This window comes from Puma concolor, chromosome B1, assembly GCF_028749965.1.
Source record: "Puma concolor isolate L17-30 chromosome B1, mPumCon1.1.hap2, whole genome shotgun sequence".
Lineage (NCBI taxonomy): Eukaryota > Metazoa > Chordata > Mammalia > Carnivora > Felidae > Puma > Puma concolor.
The window spans coordinates 109,547,920-109,560,949 of record NC_141670.1 but is presented as its reverse complement, the minus strand read 5'-3'; the positions used below and the strand labels follow the sequence as shown (position 1 = coordinate 109,560,949).

At 34.4% G+C, this 13,030-nt stretch overlaps 1 protein-coding gene across 2 annotated transcripts in view; it reads right to left on the bottom strand.

The window, feature by feature from the left end:
• The window catches only part of LOC112858277 (N-heparan sulfate sulfotransferase 4), a 432,421-nt gene extending 420,150 nt beyond the window's left edge, over positions 1-12,271 (bottom strand). For both annotated transcript variants that reach the window (XM_086704323.1, XM_025921652.2), the window contains exon 1: positions 12,219-12,271. The gene's annotated coding sequence lies outside the window, so the exon portion shown is untranslated. The remainder of the gene's footprint in view (positions 1-12,218) is intronic.
• Positions 12,272-13,030: the final 759 nt, after the last annotated feature.

The following is a 13,030-nucleotide window of genomic DNA, read 5'->3' as shown; positions in this document are numbered from 1 at the left end:
GGGAGAAGTATCTACTATATTAAGTCTTCCATTTCATTTAAGTTGTCAAATTTATATATATAGAATTATTTTATAGTATTTATAGTATTTATAGTATTACCTTATGTTTCTTTTGACGTTTTCAGGATATGTAAAGACTTCCTTATTTCATTATTGTATCTTAGCATGAATTTCTTTTTGTTTATCTTGCTTTGGATTCCTTCAGCTTCTTTAACCTGTAGGTTTATGTCTTTTGCCAAATTTGGTAAATAGTCATTTTTACTTCAAATCCTTTCTGAGCCTCATATTCTTAATCGTTTTCCTTCTGGGGCTTTGTTGTTACAAATGTTAGAGCTTTTGTTATATATAGTCTCACAGGTCCTGAAGCCCTACTCATTTATTCTCAGATTTCTGTCTTTGTGTTGTTAATATTGTATAATTGCTACTGTTCTGCTTTCAAGTTTAATGATTCTTTCCTCTGTAATCTTCATCCTACTGTTGAGCCTATCCTGTGAATTTTTTTTTTGGGGGGGGGTGGAGGCATTGTATTTTTTACTTCTAGATTTCTACTTGGCTCTTTTTTAGATCTTTTTCCTTTTGCTGAAATATTCTATTTAATTGTGGGGACTTTATTTTTTTAATATAAGTGTATTCAAAATGGCCTGGTGGATTATTTTTAAGATGGCCGGTTTAATGTCCAACATTTCTGTCACCTCATTGTTATTTATTATCTTTAATCATTCAAGACAAGGTTTCCTGATTCTTGTTAAGATGAGTGCTTTTCATTGTGCATGGGTGGCTTAGTTGATTGAGCATCTTATTCTTGGTTTTGGCTCAGGTCATGATCCCAGGACCCTAGGATCTAGCTCCTGTGTTGAGCGTAGTGCTAAGTGTGGAGCCTCCTTGGTATTCCCTCTCTCTCTTCCTCTGCCCCTCTCCCTAACTGGCATGCCCTCTCTCTCAAAAACAAACAAACAAGCAAAAAAACAAAAAACAAAACAAAAACAAAAACCAAAAACAACCCAAGTGCTTTTCAATCATACACTGAATATTTGAGGTACTTTGTTGTGAGGCTCTGGATCTTATTTAAATCTTCTGTTTCAGTAAGTCTTTACTGGCACTACTCTGATAGGGTAAAGAAGATGGTGCTTCATCACTATTTTGTGGGAATAAAAGTCAAAGTTTCCCACTCAGCTTCTGTTGGCATTTCAGGAGGAAATTGGTAGGAAGTCTCAATACTGATGGGTGGGATTGAACTTCAAACTCTCCGCTATTCTCCATTCATACCATCCTGGCTTGGAGAAGAGGGACACCTTGTTCCTGCTTCCATATGGCCGCCATCAGCACTGTGTGGGGTAGCCTCTTTCCTGCCTGATGGAATTGAAGTCTCAGGTATCCAGCTGGGTTTTTCTGACTTTTATCATCACCTCAGTAGGGACCTTTGCTGAAAGGCTTCAGCTGACCTCATTGAAGGTGAGTGAGGTCACTCTTTTCTCTAAGATATGTGGTTGAAGTAGGATGATAATTTAAAAGATTTTTGTCTTGCTAATTTACCTTTTCCTGGTCCTTTTCTATAGAGAGAAGAATTTTCTTTAGCTCTTTAAATTTTATACTTAATTAAAAAATTTGTTGTGGCAAGACCACTTAACATGAAATCTGCCCTCTTTTTTTTTTTTTTTTTTTGAGAGAAGAAGGGAGGGAGGTTGGGAGGAGGGAAGGCAGAGAGGGAAGGAGAAAGAGAATCAGAGAATCGTAAGCAGGCTCCATTCTCAATGTGGATCCCAATGTGGGGCCCAGTCTCATGACTCTGAAATTATAACCTGAGCTGAAATCAAGAGTTGGACACGTTAACTGATTGAGCCACCCAGGTGCCCCTCTTTTTTTTTTTTTAATCTGTCCTCTTAACAAAATTTTAAGTGTGCAATATAGTTACAATGCCAGTGTAGATCTCCAGAACTTACTCATCTTGTTTAACTCAAAGTTTATGCCCATTACCAATTCCCCATCCCCGCCTCTCCTGCCCCACTCCTGGCAACCACTATACCACTGTCTGTTTTATGTGTTTGACTATTTTAGACAACTCATATAAGTGAAATGATGAAATGTTTGCCTTTCTGTGACAAGTTTATTTCACTTGGAATAGTGTATTCCAGATACATGCATGTTGTTGCATATTGCAAAATCTGTCTCTTTTGAAGGCAGAATGATATTTATATAAATATAAATATCATTTTATTTATCCATTCATCTGTCAGTGGACATTTAGGTTATTTACACATCTTGGCTCTTGTGAATAGTGCTGCAGTGGACTTGGGAATGTAAATCTCTCTTCAAAATCCTGATTTCAGTTTTTTTGGATAAATACCCAGAAGTAGGATTACTAGATAAGCTGCAATGGAAACAATATGGAGGTTCCTTTAAAAAATAAATAGAGAGCCTTTTCTTTTATTATTATTTTTTTTCTGGGATTTTTCAGGATATTGGCTTCTCTAGCATCAAGTCTGGGCTTATCAGGTAAAAAGAAAACTGAGAAGACTTACAACCATGTTGCTCCTCAATGCTGAGTTCCCTAGCTAGTCTTCTTTCTTCTTGCCACCTTTTAAAGCCTTCTTATGTTTGCTTTATATATAACATTTAGGGTTAGTATCTGTAGGATACTGGAGGAATAGAGAGAAATGCATCTAGTTCATCTTTTCCCAGAATCAAAATCCTTGTAGTACCCTCTAAACTGGTATCTGTGTTTTCTTTTCTTGCTTTTCCTAAGAGAAAGAAACTTAAATTCATTAAGGAATGAGAACAAGCTACAGGGAAATCAATAAAGGAAGTAGGATAGAACAATATAATTAATTGTTCTAACAAAAATATATTTATATTTTTATTTTATAAACATATCTATATTTTATACTCTCCCTTTGAAGGTTTGTTTGATCTACCTTTGCCTTTTTAGGCTTTATAGCAGTGTCTAATCATTACCTTCTTTTATTTAATTGTCTTTGTTTCTAGAGTATACTTCTAAAGATTTTTATTTATTTATTTATTTTTTTGTTTTTCTAATCTTCAAATTGTCTCTTCTGCAGTACAGGGAACAGTTTTCTTCAGCCTTTGATTGATTAACGTAGAATTGATTTGGGGCTATTTTAGAATTTTATTTTTTTTTCTTCCCTTTCAGACCCTCACCTAAAATGTTTATTATTATATATTTCCAAATCAATGGCACATTACCATCTTCATTGAATGCTTTTCTAGTGAGATGAACAAGTAATATTTCTTCTTACCCATTTAACTTGAGATCTGGGAATAATTTTGGCAGAAGAAAACAAAACTCTCATATCAAATCTCTGTTTCTTAGTTTCCTAATCAGCAGTATAGAAAATTCTGGATGCATACTAAATCACTGGATTATGTAAATAATAATGAAACATTTATAAAGTTATTGTATCTAATGGAGGGAAGAAGTTATGAAAACAAACTCATTTTCAGTAACAAAAATAACTGTAATGGTACAATATTTTGGTAATCAATCTTTTAGGGAAGCATGGAAATTCAATAAGAAACCATTTTGTTTGTTTAGAAAGACATTAAAACTATTTATGATCAATACCTGTGATTGTAGAATTCTAGATTATAGCTACAGTTCATTGGCCACCTACAATATAATTTTCATTTGCTATACAATTTAATTCTTACAGAAAACTTTGCAAGTATATATAAACTGTTTTAGTTATGAGACAAATGAAGTTCAGGGAGTTTAAGTAACTTTCCTACTATTGTAGTTAGTAAACACAAGATCCAACTCTGTGTACAATGTAAATCTACATTTTGGTATTTTTATTTGCCACCTTAAAAAGAATATATTATCTATTTTAAGATTATATAATTTAGTGAATAATATTTAACTAAATAGGCAAATGCTGTTTCTTCAGTTTTGCCAAATCTTTCTCCTTCCTTCCTCTTTGTCTCTTTTTTTTGTGATAGTGATATTTACAATTTATTTTTTAAATGTAGGATGAAGGATAAGTCATATCCTCATTAACGATGATGTTTCAGGATAGAAGAGTGGATAAGCAAATTTTTCTGAAGTCCTGCTGCTTTATTTTTTTTTTTCCAAGTTTATTTATTTTGAGAGAGAGTGAGCGAGAGCTAGTGAGAGCTCGCAGTGGGGGAGGGGCAGAGAGAGAGAGAGAGAGAGAGAGAATCTGAAGCAGGCTCCAAGCTGTCAGCACAGAGCCTGAGGCAAGGCAGGGCTTGAACTCATGAACTGTGAGATCACTACCTGAGCTGAAATCAAGAGTTGGCCACTTAACTGATTGAGCCTACCAGGAACCCTCCTGCTGCTTTTTTACAGGCAGATGTGCTGATAGGATTTTTTAATGCCTCAATGGAAATTTATATGAAAGATAGCTGAGTCCTTTTTGGAATGGAGAATGGCAGAACCTGAAATACAGGAGTTTGTGAGCAACATACTCTGCTATTATTGTATTAGCTAAGTATATCATAACTTTAAAAAATATCAGATGTTTATTTCAGATATTTTCAAAGGATATGAGACATGATTCTGTCCTTTGAACAAAACAGAAATTTCACATACTTTTCCCCTAAGGCTCAGACATATGAAAAACTACCTTCTTGTCTACTGCTCATGTTTTTCTGTCTTCTTTCCTGTACTAACCTCTATGGTGAATGGTTTTCCTTCTGTCTAGGTCCTAGATCTTATTATTGTGGCTTATTTTTAATCATATTGAGAATTTATGATACACACTTCCAAATTCCAGAGAAGGAAAAAATGTTCAATTTAAATTACATATTTTAAAACTTTGATTTAATGGAAAATTAATTTATTTTTTGCTACAAACACATAATCTTTGAAAGAACTTGAAATGTTTCTTAACTGAAGAGTAGGGTCCAATGATTGAGAAATGTATCAGAGGGGAAAAGAAAGCTGTTTGGTATATAGATCATAATTTTACAACTGAAAATTCCTGTCAAACCCTAAATGAATTTCAATATTATAAATTGGAGTTTTGTTATGATTCTGTTATTATTAATAGTGATAATAATAGCTAACATTTACCATTTTCTAACTATGTGAATTGAACTAAATGTTTTGCACTAATTCCATTTATTTCTTATATGGTATTAATTGAAAATATTTTCATTATATAGATGACAAAATTGAGGTTTAGCAAACCAAATCTCTCATCAGTTGGAGAGAGACTCAAACTTTGATCTCAGCTGCATTATCTCCAAAACTTACATTTTAGGCCACTGTAGGATACTTCCTCTAAATGATGTTGAGGCCAATAGAGACATACACATATTATAAAGACAAATATTCCTTTTTTACACATTTTTCTTAACTCCATTTTTGCTGATTTGCATTTTTCAGGTATTATTCATGAACCTTGACTGACCTAAGAATAAAGAAATGCCACTGCTTTCAATTGACAACTGATTTAGTCTCTTGGCATTTTCAATCTGAATTGGAGGAAAGTGTAATTTCTCAAGTTGCTGGTGGAAGTTTCAACATGTAGTCTTGGGAGGAAAAGAGCAAGTACTTCCATTGGTTATATAAAATTTCAAACAGTGGTATTTATTAAGATATTTTCAGAGCCCTTCTGGGTATCACTACGCTATAGCAACAACAAAGAAATGCAAGGACCTATGTTCAAGTATATAGGATAAACTAATTCTTTGTTTAGAAAATATTTTAAGAGTACTTTACCTTCTGCCTCTAACTGCAGCATGTCCCTATACAATTTTAACTACAACATTTATGGCTCTGTTCTGCAAAATACTTTCCCCTGCTGATTCAAATTAACAAATTCTCATAAATATTAAAGCCAATTATTATTTTTTGACAAGTTAATTGACAGAAGAAAATTCATGATTGTTGAAGTATCCTGTTTTTGGTTGTCTTCATGTGTTTTTATGGGAAGATAAAACATATTGTATCAGGTGCCATTAACTGTATATTTTTTCAAATTGGAATACATTTTGGCGTCTGTTAACTAAAACAATAGTGACTTGACCTAAGAAAATATACTAGCATGTAACATTGCACCACTAGATATTTCCTTATTTAGAGGTTTAGATTCCAGTTGCATGTTGTTTCAAAAATATTATGGGAAAATCAAAGGAACTTAGAAAAATTTCTATTCATTTTATATATTCAAAGAAATGTTCAGCCATGGGGGATTGTATTAATATTTCACTTGCAGATTCAAGGATTCAGAAAACAGATTCTGCAAGATAAAGTTCTCAAGAACATGTTCAGGGGCACCTGGGTGTCTCAGTTGGTTAGGCATCCAATTTTGTCTCAGGTCATGATCTAATGGTTTGTGAGTTCGAGTCCTGCATCAGGCGCTGTGCTAATAGCTCAGAGCCTGGAGCCTCCTTAGGATGTTGTGTCTCCCTATCTCTCTCTGCCCCTCCCCCACTCGTGCTGTCTCTATCTCTCATAAATAAATAAACTCAAAAACTAAAAAAAATATATATTTTTTAAGAACAGGTTATTCAAAAGCTATTACCATGAAGCTCACATTCTTTCCAGTGCAGATGAAAACATCTGGCAGCTGGTGGTCATGATATCCTGGTATCCATGATTTTGGTAAGGTCAAATACCTAAACTGTACATTGAATGATAAGAGAATGATTTCTCAGGGTGCTGTGGCATTTTTCACTGTTACTCATAAATTGGCTTAGCAGTTTTAGCAAATTTTCCAATGCAAATAACTAATGTGGTTTTAACACCATTTTCTCAAAGGGTTTTGCGAACATATTTTTATCTTTTATTTATTTGAAGTTTATTTATTTATTTTGAGAGGGAGGAAGGCGGGAGAGAGAGAGAGAGAGGGAGAGGGAGGGAGGATGGACAGAGAGAGACAGAAAGAGAATCCAAAGCCTACTCCATAGTGTCAGGGCAGAGCCCTACTCAGGGCTCCATCTCATGAACCATGAGGTCATAACCTGAGCTGAAATTGAGAGTTGGGTGCTTAACCAACTGAACCACCCAGGCACCCCTGAGGCTAATTTATTTTTAAAGGTAAAAAATTATGGCTCCTGCTCCTGGAAATTCAACTATTCATGCCTTTAGAACAATCAGACTTTAGGAGATACCAATTGATTTCCTTCTATGTTTTCTAAGTACAATGAATATCTGAGGTGTATTCAATGTGTTGTAATTTGTGTCTGTGTCTTTGAACTATAAAACTAGAATTGCTGTTTCTTTTTTTTTTTTTTTCCCTTAGAGAGAGAGGGACAGGGAGCACTTGTGTGTATGAGTGGGGTAGGGGCAGAGAGAGAATCCCAAGCAGGCTCTGCACTGTCAGCACAGACCAGATACAGGGTTGAATCTCATGAACCATGAGATCATGACTGAAACAGGGTGATATTGAAAAAAACCCACCAGACACCGAATAGAAGCAAGGCAAGATTTTATTCACGGCCAGGCCAAACCTGATCTCCTTATCTTAAGGAGAAAAGTGCAGAGAATGGCCCTGAACAAAAGCAGCAGTGGGCTTATATGGATTTTAGCAAGTCAGAATACATCATTATTTGGTTAACCAATTACAATCGACAGCATTTCATGGTAGCCAATTACATTGTGACATAAAGACGTTAGTTTTGGTGGGAACCTATAAATTGTGAATGTCTTTGTCCTAAGAGGGTTTAAAATGACCAATCATAGTTAGACACCTGAGATGCTGTAGGGCAGTGAGTACGTGACTTTTTACTTGTTGGTCTTGCCTAGGCCAGATCTTGGTGGAGGGGGTGGGGGAGCGTTTTGCATCCTAAGTTATCTGTTTAGTAAGCAGGTGAGGTCACAGAAGTGAGATAGGGCGGTTAGTAATTACTGATAACCCTAATAGGGAACTACATAAGCCTTTTATCTCAACTATTCATGAAAGGTGAGTTTAAGGCGAACTTATATACAGTAAGCTTTCTGATATCTTATAAGTTGACCTATTACAATGACCTGAGCTGGAATCAAGAGTCAGATGCTTAAACCAACTGAACCACCCAGGTGCCCCTGCTTCTTTTGTTTTAAAAGGGAGAAATTAATATATTGACTTCCATTTACTTTCATTTTTTTAACACTTCTCTCTCTGTCTCTCTCTGTCTCTCTCTTGATTAATGGATAGATATAGATGTAGATAATCATTTTTATGTATACATATATGCAAAAGAAATAAAACTAATGAGTAGAATTGCTTAAAAAAATAAACTCATGAGTGGCATTGCATCTTTCAATGGGCTCAATAAAAATGTTAGGTAAGACTATAAATGCTCTGAAAATTAAAGTTAATCAGCACTAATGGTTACTGTTTGGAGTCCTTGATACTCTTCTTATATAGTGGGTCTTTGTACATTTCAGCCCTTTCTAAATGTATCAGTCATTAAATATAATCTTTGCCCCAGTGCTTAACTTTATGGCCTAGAGATGTTGTAGAGAGAAAATAGGTAATATTTATGATTCTTATTAAACTATGGCACAAGATAACAATAGTTAGGATTTTTAAATATACTATTCCATAATAGCATTCAAATGAATATGTTCCTAAAGGGACAATCTCAAAATTTCTTTAGATATTTTTCTGATGAAGTATAAATTGTAAAATTCTATTATTTTGTATCTTTTGTCATCATCTTTTAAAAAATTACAGAGGCCAAGTGAACAATAATTTTTCTTTAACCATAAAAGTTGAATTAATTTGATTTTTTTTTTTTTTTTTTTTTTGAGAGAGAGAGAGAGAAAGAGAGCATGTGGGTGGTGGGGAAGGGTGGAGAGGCGGAGAGAGAGAGAGAGAGAGAGAGACAGAGAGAGAGACAGAGAGAATCTTAAGCAGGCTCCATGGAGCCCAATGAGGGGCTCAATCCCGTGACTATGAGATTATCACCTGAGCAGAAACCAGGAGTTGTTGCTCCTCAGTCGTGCCTGACTGAGCCACCCAGGCACCCCTAATTAATTTGTATTTTTAAACCTATTTGTGTAACACATAAGTCTTTGTGAAAAGACATCTCTTTACAAGTTAAAATTACAACAAAATTATGCTAAATAAGGAAAGGTGTTACATATTTAAGGTGTACTTTTTTTTTTATTTATTTTTTTATTTTTTTTTTCAACGTTTTTTATTTTTTTATTTTTGGGACAGAGAGAGACAGAGCATGAACGGGGGAGAGTCAGAGAGAGAGGGAGACACAGAATCGGAAACAGGCTCCAGGCTCTGAGCCATCAGCCCAGAGCCCGACGCGGGGCTCGAACCCACGGACCGCGAGATCGTGACCTGGCTGAAGTCGGACGCTTAACCGACTGCGCCACCCAGGCGCCCCTGTACTTTTTTTTTTAAAGTGAACTTAAAGTTGAAAAAATAAAGTATACACATCATCAGAGTTCATTTCAACAGATTTTCTCAAAATAAACCTCATGTAACCAGCACAGAGACCAAGAAACAAAACAGTATTAACAATATAGAAGTTGTCTCTTGCACAGTTTAGGGCTTCCCCCACAAAGGTGACTACTATCCTGATTTCTATCATGTTAGAATAATTCTGCCCTTGTTGAATCGTGCAGTATATACTCTTTTCTCTCTGGCTTTTCCCACTTCATATTATGTATCTGAGGTTTATATATTCCCTTTATTGTGTAGTATTTCATTGCACGTATGTAGCACAATTTGTTTATCCATTTTAATGTGGCTGGACATTTGGTTGATTACAGATTTTGATTCTTATAAATTGTGCTGCTGTGAACATTCTTGTACATATTTTTGCTGAAAATATGGCTGCACATCTGTTTAGAACAAATGTACTCTTGAGTTTGTTTTGTCTCAGCATTATGCTTATGAGATCCATCTACATCAGTTTATAGTAGTAGTTCATACATTCGACTTACCCAGTAATGTCAGAGCACTGTGTTTTGATATGTGTGTTTTCTTGCTGGTTTTCCTGTGGTTGCAAATTTTTCTGATTTAGGTTGAATTTGCCTAGAATGATGTTTGCCTCAGAGAATGTCTGTTAATAGCCTACTTATTCTTTACCTCTTTATGCCTTCCTGAAACAGCTCCCTTTGTCTGTCAAACACTTGGCAATCAATGCTTAGTGGCCCAGAACAAGGAACTATTCCTGCTTTTATCATGAGAAAACCTGAGAAAATACTATATGCAAAGAATTAAAAAAAAAATTCTCCTAGCATTTTTTTAATTAAGTAGCTATTGACTTTATGGTTATTTTATTTCCTTTTCTTTTTGGAATCCTTTATAATTAAACGAAGTCAATGCCTAATTTACTAAAACCTTTACTTTTTATTACTCTTTTATCTCATAGTGTTTCTAGAAACTTAGAAAGTTATGGGAAAAAACTTGCTTAGACTTGTTCAAAATAAAAGTTTATGTAAAAGTGGGGAAAGGATTACTCAGTTACATCTGTCCTATCTGGTGGCTCTGGGCTCCTTGCATGCTGGATGGTTCTTCAGACATTGTTAGCTTTATCTCTATTTTAGTAATTTGCTGTCATTTATATCTTTTATTATCTTGATGTGTAGTTACTGATACTATGTAAAACTGTATCTTTTCTTCTTCACTTAAATACAATTCTATTAAGTAAAATTCTATTTCTCAAGTACTATATATATTTTATTTTAGTTTTTTTATTATTAATATACAATTTCAGCATTCTCTAGAGATTTTTGCCAATAGGGATATTAAAAGTAGGTTTTAATGTACAGTATTTGTAGTATGGGATTCTTAAAAACACATAACAAGGCAAGCTATCTAAAGTTATCCTCAATAATTTTTCAGAATAGTTTGAAAACGTAAACTATAGCAGTTGCCATATGTTATCTATTTTATCATTTTCCCCCAAATTTTAGAGAGCAGTTATTGGTGTGGTATATTGATATATTTTAATTTTGGGAGGGAAAGCCTCAGAAATGGCACCTGGGAATAATGCATTAATACTGAACCGTTTTTGGGGCGCCTAGTGGCGCAGTCAGTTAAGCGTCCGACTTCGGCCAGGTCACGATTTCCCGGTCTGTGAGGTCGAGCCCCGCGTCAGGCTATGGGCTGATGGCTCGGAGCCTGGAGCCTGTTTCCGATTCTGTGTCTCCCTTTCTCTCTGCCCCTCCCCCGTTCATGCTCTGTCTCTCTCTGTCCCAAAAATAAATAAACGTTGAAAAAAAAAATTAAAAAAAAATACTGAACCGTTTTTGAGGATGTTATATGAACTGTCAAAAAAATTGCATCAGAGTTAAACAAGAGAGACTTTATATAGGGAAGAGAGGGTGAACTCAACTCCACTGAAATCAAAGGCGAAAGGATTTTTAAAGGATGGGGTGAGCTAATGCAAACGTACTGGAGTACAATAGGGATGGAAGTTGGTTCATGTGATTAAGCCATCTGTGTTTGCTAATTGGCTCATCAAAGTTAGGGTCCATTGACCCTGTGTTTTTTATCATTACATTTCAAAAAGATGATTTCCAGGTTCTTGAGAAAGACATCTTTAGGTTGTAGAAGATTTACATCTCGTAAGGCACAGGAATAATTTTCAGTGACAAGTTTTCTAAAGTAAATGCTGTAAGAAGAGGGAAATCAGGGACTGTAGTCAGGAGGAAACCTATCTAAAGTTTATTCAAGTTGAGGAGGATGTTAGTATCTTCTTGGTTAATACAAAATATTTGTTTTCATACAGAGTCATATACAGAAATACTTTTGTATTTTTAATCTAGTAATTTATTTCCCCAAAACAAACTAACTGACCTTGTACTTAGTTTTGGCTTGAAACTGAGCATCGACCTTTATTCTGATTCCTTAGGTAGAGTTATTAAAACAATTAAAGAAATATTTATGATAATTGGGGATAGTTAATATCCAAAGACATTCCCATAATTTTAATACACATATATGCATTCATAGGCATAACTTTTTTTAAGAATTCAAAATTTAGTCTTAATACTAACTGCTTTCAATAGCTTATTCTTGAAATGAGTCCAATTATCTGTTAAGTTTTTATAAGCTAGACCTGGTAGGTTTAATTTCTTTTGACTATAAATGAAACCCAAAAGCAATGACTCCCTCTGGACCATAGACAATTTCCAAGTTGCTATAATTTAGTATTACCATCAAATAAAAATAATAAAGTATTTCAGCTTCCTTGTGTTATGTGCAATGAATATATTTACTCACTATTAAAACAATCAAGTTTTATCATCAGAGAAGAAAACATGGAAAAGATCTTAAAATTACCTTGCACATGTCAATTGCTCACTGTTCAGAGGTCTGTTGACACTTAGTGGTTTGTACAGGGTTATATAAATTACCACTTCCTGGTTTGCTCTTAGTCATGAGTTTCCTGCCTCCTACATATGCTGTCCTACATAAACACTTTCTCCATCTGCCTGTCAAACTGCTACTTCTAAATTTCACATTGCTATGTGCAATACATGAATGACGTAAAATACAAATTCTATTAAAATTTATTTTGCATAAAGTGGTTTTATACTTTGCATCATAAATACAGAAACATTTGTAAACGATTTCTCCAGAGCTATTCTACTTCTAATAAAATAATTTGTTTTCCTCATTGATAAGACCACAGACTACCGATTTTTTAAATCAGTTTCTATATCTGAGAATTGCTGCAGTACCTCTCATTCTGAAAGGATTGAAACATTTGCTTTCAAAAATTTGATTGAGTATGAGTATTTTGAAAAAAGATAAATACAGATGAAACTCTGACTCTCACAAGGCTTTAAGAGCTAGTCATCATTCTTAAAAACAAAACAAAAGAATAAACCTCCTTTGTGGAATTATTTTAAGAATTTTGTTTTTGGAACTATACATTACTTTCTGGTTTCAATATGTCTTTTATAAACATTATTTTATAGACACAGTGAGTCACAGAATTTTAAAAAAGGTTATCTGCCCTTTTCCTTTCATTATTTTGTTCTTAGATTCTGATCCACTTACTAATCTAAAGCAACCATATGAGCCAGAGTTGGCATCACAACGAGAAAACCTTGAGTTGCTTTAAAAAAATGTTTTTTTTTTAATGTTTA